The sequence below is a fragment of the Pantherophis guttatus genome, chromosome 1 (genome assembly GCF_059756535.1).
Source record: "Pantherophis guttatus breed Tessera chromosome 1, ASM5975653v1, whole genome shotgun sequence".
Lineage (NCBI taxonomy): Eukaryota > Metazoa > Chordata > Lepidosauria > Squamata > Colubridae > Pantherophis > Pantherophis guttatus.
Window position 1 is genome coordinate 188,606,747 of NC_142063.1, and position 13,782 is coordinate 188,620,528.

Genomic DNA, 13,782 nt, shown 5'->3' on the forward strand with positions numbered 1-13,782 from the left:
GATCTTCATTAAGTATTTTTCTGGTATGAATGTCCCATGGTGGGCATCAAAATGACATAGAAATATGTTTTAGCCCCAATTGTAACCATACGCTTTAAACGTTAGACATTTAAAAATTATAGTTAAGGTTTCGTTATGAGCTGCCTTGCAAACATAAAAGTATTGTATATGTACACACAAGATGTATGTTAAAAATGGTAGCTATATAGACCTCACCACAACCATAATTGTCACAAGAATGGTTTCTGCCAGTGTCCCTGCAACATAGCAAATATTTACAATATTTATATCCTTACATTTATAATCTACTTCTCTTCCAGGAGTTCAAGGCCGCATGCGTAGTAATTGCCAGAAACACTGGAGGAGTTCAGTTGAAGGAGAAGAGGTGTGATCTTAAGCACTGAGATTGAAGTACCTGCACTATCTGTATGTCCAAAGGTCTCACCTCCATCACTTTCTCAGTGGAAGGTTGATGAGAAAGACACTTATGCACTCAGAAGTAACATGTAAACTAATATCCACTGGCATTAAGGGTGCAAAATATCTTGACCAGGGAAGTGTCAGTTCTGATCATGCTGATCTTGAAATGCCATCTAAACCTAACAATTGTAATTTCATTTTTAAAGAAGAATAACACAATGGGCTTGTGGAAGCCAAACTCCATAAGATGATGATGATGATGATGATGATGATGATGATGATGATGATGATGATGATGATTATTATTATTATTATTATTATTATTATTATTATTATTATTATTTATTGAATTTGTATACCGCCCTACTCCCGAAGGACTCAGGGCAGTGAACAGCCAAATAAAATACATATAATATGAATGTTAAAAAACCATTAAAATACAATTAAATAATTGGCCCCGAAAATGAAATTTATAACATCCCAAATTCATAAGACAAGTTTAAAATTTAAAAATTTAAAAAATTTTTAAAAACAATTTAAAAGAGAGGTTAGGCCAGGCTGGCCTGCTGAAATAAAAATGTTTTGATGGCACAGCGGAAAGCACGTAGGTCCGGGATCCTCCGTATCTCCGGGGGGAGTTCGTTCCAGATGACGGATGTCCCCACAGAGAAGGCTCTCCCCCTGGGGCCGCCAGTCGACATTGTTTGGCCGATGGCACCCTGAGGAACCCCTCTCTATGGGAGCGTACTGGTCGGTGAGAGGCTACTGGTGGCAGAAGGCGGTCTTGTAAATACCCCGGTCCTAAGCCATGGAGCACTCTAAAGGTGGTAACCAGAACCTTGAAGCACACCCGGAAGACCACTGGGAGCCAGTGCAGCTCGCGCAGGAGGGGGGTCACATGGGAGCACCATGTCGCTCCCATAACCACCCGCGCGGCCGCATTCTGGACCAGCTGTAGCCTCCAAGTGCTCCTCAAGGGGAGCCCCATGTAGAGAGCATTGCAATAGTCCAGGCGGGAAGTGATGAGGGCATAAGTGACCGTATTTAACGAGTCCCAATCCAGAAAGGGATGCAACTGGTGAATCAGGCGAACCTGATAAAATGCCCTCCTGGCCACAGCCGTCAAGTGCTCTTCTAAAGACAGCTGTGAGTCCAGGAGGACCCCCAAGTTGTGAGCCCTCTCTGTGGGGGCCAACGACTCGCCCCCAATAGTCAGTGATGGCACCAACTGACTATATCGGGATGTCGGAAACCACAGCCACTCGGTCTTGGATGGGTTGAGCCTGAGTCTGTTCCTCCCCATCCAGATCCGTACAGTTTCCAGGCACCGGGACATCACTTTAAGGGCATCATTGGGGTGGTCCAGGGTGGAGATGTACAGCTGGGTGTCATCAGTGTACTGGTGGTACTTCACCCTGAAACCACGGATGATCTCACTCAGCGGCTTCACATAAATGTTGAACAGAAGGGGCGAGAGGACCGATCCTTGTGGCACCCCACATACAAGGTGCCTCGTGGTCGACATCTGCCCCCCTGCCAACACTGACTGCGACCGGTCGGAGAGGAAGGAGGAGAACCACCGCAGCACGGTGCCTCCCACCCCTAACTCTTCCAGCCGGTGCAGCATGATACCATGGTTGATGCTATCAAAAGCCGCTGAGAGGTCTAATAGGACCAAGACAGAGGAACAACCCGTCCCGAGCCTCCAGAGATCATCAACCAATGCGACCAATACCGTTTCCATGCTGTACCCAGGCCTGAAGCCTGACTGGAACAGATCCAGATAAGCCGATTCATCCAGGTACTGAGGGAGCTGTCGTGCTACCACACTCTCAACAACCTTTGCAACAAAGCGAAGGTTGGAGACTGGATGATAATTAGCCAATACTGCTGGGTCCAGGGAAGGCTTCTTGAGGAGAGGTCTCACCACCGCCTCTTTCAAGGCGGCGGGAAAGACACCCTCACTCAAAGAAGCATTTATAATCCCCTGGAGCCAGCCTCATGTATATCCCGAGAGGCCAGCACCAACCAGGAGGGACATGGGTCCAATAAACATGTGGCAGCATTCAGTCTACTCAGTATCCTGTCCACATCTTCGGGGGTCACAGAATCAAACTCTTCCCAGATAATATTTTCAAGACCTGCCTCCATCCTCCCCCCTGAATCTACCCCGTCAGAGTCCAGATGTTCCCGAATCTGAGCGATTTTATCATACAGATACTGTACAAAGTCCTCGGCTCTACCCCCCAAGGGGTCCTCCTGCGCTTCCTGAAGGAGCAGGGAGCTGGTCACCCTAAACAGGGCGGCCGGGCAGTTATCTGATGATGCAATAAGAGCAGAAAAATAGTTACATTTTGCCGCTTTTATCACCACAAGGTAAGTCTTAATATGAGACCTTACCAGTATTCGGTCAGATTCAGACCGGCTGGCCTTCCAACCACTCTCCAGGCGTCTTTTCCAGCGCTTCATCTCCCTCAGCTCCTCAGTAAACCGAGGAGCCAAGCGAGATCAGCACCGAGTCAGAGGCTGCAAAGGCACGACCCAATCAAAAGCTCCAGCGGCCGCCCTATCCCAGGCGGCCACCGGGTCTTCGGTCGAGCCATGAGCCAGAGCCTCAGGAAACGGCCCAAGCTCCGTCTGGAACCAATCCGGGTCCATCAGGAGCCTGGGGCGGAACCACCTCATCGGTTCCGCCTCCCTGCGGTGGAGTGTAGCGGTTCGAAGGTCAAAGGCGAAGGAGGGAATGGTCCAATCATGACAAGGGTTCAGTCACTATATCCCCAATATCGAGATTATTCAACCACTGACCAGAGACAAAAACCAAGTCCAGAGTGTTTCCCCCTGTGTGAGTAGGGCCATGCACTAGCTGGGTCAGGTCCATAGCCGTCATGGAAGCCATGAACTCTCGCGCTGCCTCAGACGCTTCACCGATGGAGGGCAGGTTAAAATCACCCATGACCATAAGCCTCGGGATATCAACCGCCACCCCGGCTATAACTTTGAGCAGTTCAGGCAGGGCCGCTGCCACGTGGCAGGGAGCCAGGTACGTGATCAGCAAGCCCACCTGTACCCCATGACCCCACTTCACCAGGAGGGACTCACAACCGGCAATCTGAGGAACAGTGGCCTCTCTCGGACCAAGACCTTCTTTTATAACAACCGCCACCCCTCACCCCTACCCTGTGACCTCGGTTGATGAAATGCGCAGAAACCAGGAGGGCACATTTCAACGAGGGGGACTCCCTCCTCTTGACCCAACCAGGTCTCCGTAATTCCTGCCACATCCGCTCCCCCCTCCTGAACAAGATCACAAATGAGGGGAGCTTTATTTACTATGGATCTGGCATTGCATAACATCAGCCAAAGGTCCGGGCCCTGAGAATCTGAACTACCCGGGGAACGAGAGGAGCCTTGGGGGCCGGAGCGCGCCACCACTTGAAGACAGCAGGTGTGCACTCCCACAACCAGGTTTGGCCCCCAGCTCCCGCCATATCTGACCCTCCCACTCACAGTACTGATGTACTGGCCCTCACCATTACAAACTCTGACCCCCTCATCGACCTGGAGCCCTGCGCCTCCCGTGCCATGCCCCCTGGCCGGACCTGGTCCCACCCTCAGTGGGTTATCCCCCAAACCCACAACCCTAGTTCCAATCCAACCCTCCCCTCCCCAGAACCCCTTAAAAATTTAATTAAAAATTTGGATAGAAAACTCCTCAGCCTCCTTTTTACTGCATGCCACCTCTCGGGGTTCCAAAACATAAGATGGCCCCTATTCTTTCATTACAAAGACTGATATTTTTCTTTAGCTACTATGATTTGGCCTTTGAGATTCTGCTTGACCCAAGTACTGTACTTCCAAGGGAGATATTCTGCAGACACATCCCTGCCTTTCTACTAGCCTCTTCTTTCTCTTTGAAAAATAAACGAGGGATGCTGGCTATGAGCATCAGATCTGCACTGAGAACTGAAGAGTGCCTGAGTTCTTGATTATAAATAGATCAAGCATCTATATATCCAAATTATGTTTATCCATAAAAAATACTTGGACATGTTTATATTCCAGATACAGTACAATATGCAATCTTAAGAGTTCGCAAATGTATTTTCAAATTAGCAAGATTTGCTTTTCATATTATTTCATTAAGGAATACAGTATGACTCTGATAATACTTTATTTACATTAGCAAGATTCATTCATGTGTATGCTATCTGAACTGATAGTATGTGATATGGTTTGCAACACATTGCATTCAAAAGCAAAAATTCCATCCACTTTTTTGTGAGTGCTTCCACTTACGCTGCATTGTCACTCCACGGCTTTTTTAACACTTTATTTTAAAAGACCACTCTACAATTATATAGGAAGCTACTTTTGAGCTTTGAGTTGTCCTATGAATTGAGCAAAGCATAAATGATACAGGAACAAATCACTTAGCAATTACCTAGGAGTTAGAAACGGTTAGAGATGGTTCTCTGCTGCATGAGAAAACAATCCCAAAGCTAGCTACCGAAAGCATTTTTAATATAAAGAATGTAAATTTCTACATATGCCTCTTTATTTTATTACAAGAGTTGCTTCTAGTATGGCACAAAAGGAAATCCAGGGAGACAGGTTAATGGACACTGAAGGTTGCTAATAAAAAGATTAAATCCCTGAGCTGTCAAACTTCTCTTCCTTAAGCACATGTTTATGCTTCAAGTCAAACAATCCAGTGTGGGTATTATTTTTTTTAACACATTTATTGAAGTTGGGCTACAGCCTGTTTTATATACCCAGAGTTTGCCATTAATATATTCATGCTGAATTTAGCAGATGCAGCCTTCTAGATGATCAATTTTCAAGAGAGAGAAAGTGACAATTGCTAAGTGGATAATTACTGAATTTTCATGGGTTAGAAATTGTTATTGAATCCTCGCACTGTAAAAGAAGTTTAGTTACCCTAGAAATCTGGTTCTACATTTGACACATTTGCTTCTCCCTTGATTGGAAAGCTACAGTATGTAGAAAGGTGCACTTCTTAATATTGGTTTAAAATTGTGATTAACATTCTCCGAATTATCATTGTGTCGAAAGGATGTCATACATAGGATTATACAATTTTGCCAACAACATTTTGACTCATAATTTCCTAAAAAACTGGAAGAAATTTCTATCATAGACATAACTAGTTAGGCCTGGTAGGCTTGGTTAATGGCAAATGACAGTTTTGGTTCTTTGTCTTCCATTAAACTAAAAGGGCCCTTGCATCAATTTCAGCCATCCAAAGTAACACGACATCTCTTATCTGGCACACTCCAGATGTTTTGGACTACCATAGTTTTTTGAGGGGAGGGTTTTCACAGATATGAAAGGCACCATTTTAGAAAAGCTTCAATCCGCATAATCCTACGATTTGATTTGATTTGGTTTGACTTGATTTTAACAATAAAGATAAAATATTGAGAAGTCCTTGGTGCTCTGTGAGGTTTGTTGTTTTTTTTACCATTGTTTATCTTACCTAGTTTAGGTAATGAATCATCTGCAAGAAAACAACCAAGCTCAGAGAGCACCAAGGATCCCTCCTTTCAACCCTGAACTACAAACATTCTCCTTTATTAGATTAAATATTATATGATTATGATGGTTAAGTATAACCCCTCTTAATCACCAAGATAGATTCTAAAGAATTCAGGGCACTTCCACATAGCATCATTTCTATTCTCTATCTTTCCAAAGGGTTTTGAAATTGTCTTCACATCTGATTTTTTGGAAGCCCCAAATCATGGGGGGAAAACCCATCATGAATCAATCAGTACTCCCTCAAATAAGAGAGCGTAGAAATAACATTTAGTTAATATTCTGTCCCCTGAGCTATGGCAATCTTTGAGACAACAAAAATCTTTGTGTCATATTTCCACAGAGAAAAAGTAGAAATTAATTACTAATTCCCCATTTGTGTTTTCAGTATATGCTGTTTGGCCATTTGCAAACATTTCAGACTATTGGCATGTAAAGAATGTCATCTAGTGATCAAGATGACATTCTTCCTATCAAAACCTTGATGATGACTTGACACCACAGTTTTGCAGCAAAATATTTTTCCAACAACGACAATCCTGTCAATTGGTGGGCCAGTAGCAGCTTTATGGTTGTAGAAGAAGTTTGATGTACATTGCTTACACAGAAAGGAGTGGATAACCTTTTCCCCCTTTTTTTCCTTATATGTACACATTTTTTCTTTTTTGTTGTTAACTGTTGGATGTATGGTTTTTTTTCTGTTTTTGTGTGTGTGTATTTTATTCTTACTGATAAAGCATAATAAATATATACATGAAAAAAAGAAAAGGGTGGATTCTGCAACTGACTACTGCTTCTCTTTGACAAAGTATCTTATGAAATCTACTAAAGAATTCCAGATTTAATAGGGAAGGAGGGTGAATGGGAAAATGATTCACTTCCAAGTAAGTCCTTGAGCACCAGCACTGCAAATCACAAAACAGAACCTTTGTTATTTGAGGTGCATCATGCATAAACTGAAAAAAGTAGGCTTTGCTGCCCAAGAAAGAAAGCATCATGGAAACATGTGATCTTATTATGAGAGATTCTGTGTCTCAGCACATGTAAAAGAAGCCAAGCTGGAGAAAGCTGGGGACGGATCATGGTCTGATCATATCACCCATAATCACAACAACCAGAGGACAGCATGAAGGGTATAGATCCATGCAACCATGTTCACTCTCTTGATTTTGGAAGAAACATGCCATATAAAAAGCTACGCAAATATTGAAAAAGGGAAAAAGGAGAAAGAGACAAGCTCCTTCAATGAAGAGGAGGAAGTGATGTACTGTGGTTCTAAGGGCACACCTTGAGGCCTTTGCATCTCAGCATGTGGTTTTCTTTCTCTTGAAACCTATCTAACTCCATATGAAAGCAGATCATCATGTGCCTTGCCTAAATACCCACAATATTGCTTCCCTGACTCTGGAAAATTCTGGGCCTTTTGAGAGATAAACATCAATACTCTAGTGTAAATTCATGCCTGCAGTTCATCTCTTTTTCCCTGTATTTCCCTGCCTTTTCTCTCTTTTTTTGTTTCTGTTCTTTTCTCCTCCCCCCCAACTGTTTTTAATATTGACTTATGCTTAATAAATGTTTAATAAAGAAATGTGACGCTATATTTTTGATAGCTGGACTGGCTGGATGTAGGGGTTGACTGGGAGTGTGCCGGATGGAAACCAAAGTGGAAATTATCTGTAGTAACTTTCCTACAATGAGGAGTTCTGCTACAAAATAGGGTTTGGTTGTGCTTGAGGTCTTTGGAACTGTCAGATGTAAATGCCTTATTCCCTAATGTGTAAATAATGTATATATGGGATATCAGGGGTTAACTTATTCTTTGACTCTTAATGTATTCATAATTCACCACTCCCACTCTTGGCTCCACCCTTTGTATATATAAGGAGCCACCTTCACCATTTTCTTTGCTTCTATCTGTGAATATTCAGTGAATATAGAATGCCTATTATAATTAAAGAGAAATATATTTAAACCTCTAACTCTTATTATTATTATTGAGTCTGATCCTGAAAATATTGCAACAAGCTGGTAGCAGAGGATGGTTAATTGACTCAATAAATACCTAAAAATGTCTAAGAAAGATAGGCCCAACACCAGGGCCTACAGCAAAGAAATAGAAACTGAACAAGAAATAACCAACGAATCCACAAACACAATTTCGAGAGAATCCGAAGAATACACCACTGAAGAAGAAGAATTAATAAATGAAAATGATGACCAGGAGGAAATCGAAATAGAAAATAACGAACTCAGGTCAGAGATATTGAAGCTATTAAAAAGCCAGAAGAATGATGAAAGCCTCATCGCGAACCTCCAAGAAATGCTGAAGAACAGCGGAGCAGCGAGAGAGAAAAACATCGCTAAAGAGAAACCCAAAGACCAAAAAACTGTAAGTGATATGACTACAGAGAAAGTCGTTATGAAAAAGAAAAAATGTGATCCCGCGCGAAATTTTGAATGGCAGCCATCTTGGTTTCAACAAACCTCCAAAGTGAACGAAGCAGAGCCAATCAAAATGCTCAGTTCAAAATTTCTGGCACGAAAGACGTTATCAGACAACGAAAGTGAAAAGGAGGATTCAAACTCTTCGGAAGAGCCAGAATCAGAAAGTGAAGACGACTTAACAAAATCTCAAGTAAAGTCAGCAATGAAGACGCTTTTTGCTGCATTTGGGCCAAAATTAAAAATTTCCAAAGCGCCAACGAAGAAGCAAGCGAACAAGCCGATACTTCAAGACCTGCACGCTCCCATCCTGACTTCGAGAGCGACGACGCCCGAGCCCAGAGAGCCATGTCGATTCCGCCCTACACCGCAGACCGAAGCAAGTGCCAACGCACCCAAAAGAAAGAGAAGAGCAGTCGCCGCCATCAGAACTCCTAAGACCGAGCCAGAGACCGACTCGTCTGAAGAGGAGCGGAGCGAGCGAGCTACAATGGAGAGAACTTTCCACGACGACGCCAAAGAAGAAATGAACAACGCGCATGTGCGAAACTACGTAGACGGTCCGGAAAGACTTGAACTGGCCAGAGAACCGCGCAGACTCGTTGCGAGCATCCCCATGCCGTTTTGCAATTTCCTACACTTGCGAGACCACGGACTACCTCAGGTTGTAAGTAATGGACAAAATAATGTGGGAAACTTACCCAGTGACTTCCCAAAACTTAGGGTTGATGGCATTAATTTGCAAGAATGGTATCAACAGCTCCAGGTTGTCTTTATGAAAGAAAATTTACTATTTTTTATCACTAGTCCCCCAAGAAGACCTTGGACTTTAAAAATAGATTGTTTACACCATAGAGCATTTTTCTTAATAATATCTAGCGTGTCTCCTGCAATGTATCATAGCATCAAACCAAATCTAACTGTTTCAGAAATAATTCAATGCATGTTTAATTTGTTTCACAGCGATAGTGTAGCTACCACCACAAGAATGTCTAAGGACTTCTTTTCTTCCAGAGTAAAACCAGGGGTTTCCATAAGTGAGCATTTAATATCTTTAAACAAAATAAGAGCTGAGCTGCATTTGAGGGGGGAAGTGATTTCAGATCAAACAATGAAAAGTGTTATTATCAATTCACTTGATTCATCATGGGATAGTTTTATGTCACACTTAGACACCATCAATCTAGGATATTTATCCATAGAAAGTCTATCTAACAAATTGATAGCAGAAGACAATTCAAGAAAAAATCGTTCTAGCAATCACACAGAACACAAATCTTTTAGGAAGGTAGCTTTCCAAGAAAAATATAATGAAACTTTTAAATGCCACAATTGTGGGTCCAGGGAACACAATAGAAGAGATTGTCCCAAAATTTCAAAGGAAAGACATAGGTCAGAATATAGGAATAAATACAATTATAGACAGTCTTCCACAGATAGACATAAATATAGAAGCCCACCAAATTACAGAGAAAGTAGAGGGGGCAGAGAAAATTCAAAAGAGAGAAAATCTGGTTCAATGAATGGACTAAATAAACAAGACAGCACTAAAACGCAACAAAATGAGAACAATAATTGGCTTATTGATTCTGGGGCAACTAATCACACCACTAATAACAAAAATATATTGTCTTCATTTACAGAAGATAAGTTTGTAATAAAGGTAGCTAATCAAGAAAAGGTTCAAGTATTAGGCAGAGGGAATGTGACCTTACCTGGTCTAGGAAAAATAGAGGGGGTATTGTTAATACCAGAAATACCTCATAACATACTAAGTGCCATAAAACTAAGCAGAGATTCTGACATCAATATAGTTTTCTCAAAGGGAAAAGCAACTTTAGAGAAGAATAAAACAAATGTAGGCACTGTGATGATTAAAGGAGGCCTACCCTATCTGATAACAAAAGAAAGATGGTTACATAACATTGATTCAAATATGGAAGATTGTATTGAGGCAGATGATGAAAATATTAATAACAGTGACAATGATGAATGTAAAATATCTCATGATCACGCAGATACACACAATGAGAAGAAACCAAAAATAGGTAAACCAATTCATGATGAGTGTGCTCACATCTTACATAGGAAGTTAGGACATGCAAGTTTTCCTGTAGTACAAAAAATGACTGAACACGCAGAAGGTGTCAAAATAAAAAATTGTGAAAATTATTTGGAATGCTCAGTATGTAAATCTACTAAACTAAAAACTAGTCCCAGGCCAAAAAAATCCACCAGATCAACTAACAAAATTTTTGACTTAGTACACATGGACTTAGTTGGCCCATTAACTCCATCAATCACTTATAGAAAACGTTACTTCCTAACAATAGTAGACGATTACAGTCGCTATGGTTTTGTTTACACATTAAAACACAAGGATGAAACCTTTCAAAAATTTAAGGAATTTTACAAACGCATAGAAACACAACATAATATCAGAATAAAACAAATTATGACAGATAGGGGATGTGAATTCATGTCTAAAGAATTCTCCCAATGGTTAAAGGATAGAGGAATGCTACATTACACGTCTAGTCCATTTTCTGCGTTCCAGAACGGGATTGTAGAGAGAAAGAATTCCACATTACAAACCATGATTAGGTGCACATTAGAGGATGCTGGTTTAGGCAAACAATTTTGGTCAGAAGCCTTACATTATTCAAATTACACTCAAAATAGAACCTGGTCCAGTATTGTGAATAAGACACCATATGAGGTGATGTATAATAGGAAACCAAAATTAGCACACATGCACATATTTGGGGTCACTGCAGACGTACACATACCTAAACAGTTGAGAAGAAAGGGAGAAAACGTATCCAGAAGACTAAGATTTATGGGATATGAAACTGGCACCAAAGGGTACAGATTCATTGATAATAATAACAAATTTATAGTTTCCAGAACAGCTGTGTTCCATGAACAGGCCAACTGGTCTAAATTACATCTTAATGAAATATTTCCAAATAAATGCAAAGATACAAAATCTCGTGAGGAAGGGACAATAGAAAATCAAAATATCAACAAAAATAAAAACAAAACCAAAACATGGACAAATAGTCAACACAAAATAAAGACAGACACATTAACAAAAAAGGAAGCAAGATATTTGCATGACAACCATAGCAAACCTGAAAGAGCTATTAGGAACAACAGAAATCAAATACCAAATAAATACAGAGATTACATAATGCATATGGATGGTGAACAAATAACACCTAATACATATGAGGAAGTATTAAAACTCCCTCGTGAAGAAAAGGAAAAATGGGAACTAGCTATGAAAAAAGATGGAAAGTTTGCAAGGATTAAATGTATTCACACCTGCGATTGCACCTAAAGATAAAACAATTATTGGTACCAGGTGGATTTATAAAATTAAGAACCTAGAAGGAGGCAATACTCTATACAAAGCTAGATTGGTTGCACAAGGTTATGCTCAAAAATATCCGGAGGACTATACTGACACGTACTCCCCCACAGTAAGAACAGAGAGTGTTAAAACAGCTCTAGTAGTAGCATCTGCACTCAATCTTGATGTATTTCAATATGACATACAGACTGCGTATCTACACGCAAAACTAGATAAGGAAATATATGTAAGAGCACCTCACAGTCAATACACTAATAAAAATGAAATTTGGCTATTGAACAAGAGTTTATACGGATTAAAGCAATCTGGCAAAAGATGGTACGATTGCTTGGTAAAAGTACTTAAGACCATGGATTTCAACGCTACCACTGCTGATAACTGTTTCTTTGTCAAAAAGAGTGATGATTACATTGAATTTGTATTGATTTATGTAGATGATATTTTATATATAGGAAAACACAAAGAGAGAAGAGAAATCTTTGTAAACAAGCTAAATGAACATTTCTCGTTGAAATCTCTAGGTAAAGTAAACAAATACCTTGGTGTACAAATTAACAAAACTAGAAGGGGATTCAAACTTACTCAGAAAGATAAGATTATTGAACTTCTAAACAAATGCAATTTAAACAATGCCAAACCCTGTGACACTCCTATGCAAACTGATTTCCTTAGAAATACTGATGAATCTTCCCCTGAATTCAAGGATAATACATTTTATAGATCAGTCATAGGTTCACTTCTTTATATATCTAATTGGACTAGGCCAGATATTGCATTACCACTCAATTTATTATCAAGGCACGTTAGCAAACCAACAATGTATCACTGGGAAGCTGTCAAAAGAATTTTAAGATATCTGAAAAGTACATTAGACTTTTGCCTAGTATTAGAACCTAGTGATAATAAAGAACCAAAGCTTACATGTTACGCAGATGCGGATTGGGCTGGAGATATATCATGCAGAAAAAGTACTTCTGGTTATATTTTTCTATTAAATGACTGTCCAGTTTACTGGTACACTGGTAAACAAGAACTGGTAGCCACTTCAACCACAGAAGCGGAATATGTTTGTTTATCCAAAGCTGCAAATAACCTTGTATGGTTTAATGATTTAATTTCAGATGTTTGGAAAAAACCTGCTTTACCTTTTGTTATGCATGAAGACAATAAAGCAGCCATTGAAATATCTAGATCCGATGCCATTGGACAAAGATCCAGGCATATAGATATAAAATTTAAGCATGTGAAACAATTGTCTCAAGATGGATTCATCAAAGCAGTGCATTGTGATACCTCTGAACAATTAGCTGACATATTGACGAAGCCTTTACCTTCTAAACAGCACAAATATTTAACTTCTAAATTGTATGTCTTATATTGTCCTGAATCTGAATGTAATTGGTGTTGTATAGCGAACCGGCATTTAGAGGGGGATTTGTCAGATGTAAATGCCTTATTCCCTAATGTGTAAATAATGTATATATGGGATATCAGGGGTTAACTTATTCTTTGACTCTTAATGTATTCATAATTCACCACTCCTACTCTTGGCTCCACCCTTTGTATATATAAGGAGCCACCTTCACCATTTTCTTTGCTTCTATCTGTGAATATTCAGTGAATATAGAATGCCTATTATAATTAAAGAGAAATATATTTAAACCTCTAACTCTTATTATTATTATTGAGTCTGATCCTGAAAATATTGCAACAGGAACTATTTTCTCAATAAGTACAAGAGCCTGTTTGGTCTAATGGTTAAGACACCAAGTTAGAAACCAGAAGACTGTCAATTCTAATCCTGCCTTAGGCTTGAAAATCAGCTGCGTGACCTTGGACCAATCACTACCTCTCAGCCTAACCCATCTCACAGGTTGTGACTGAGGGAAAAATAGAAGAAGGAAGTGTGGATATGTTTACAGCCTTTAGTCTTTTGTAAAAATAATAAAAATACAAATACAACTAATACAAATAAATATTTTCAT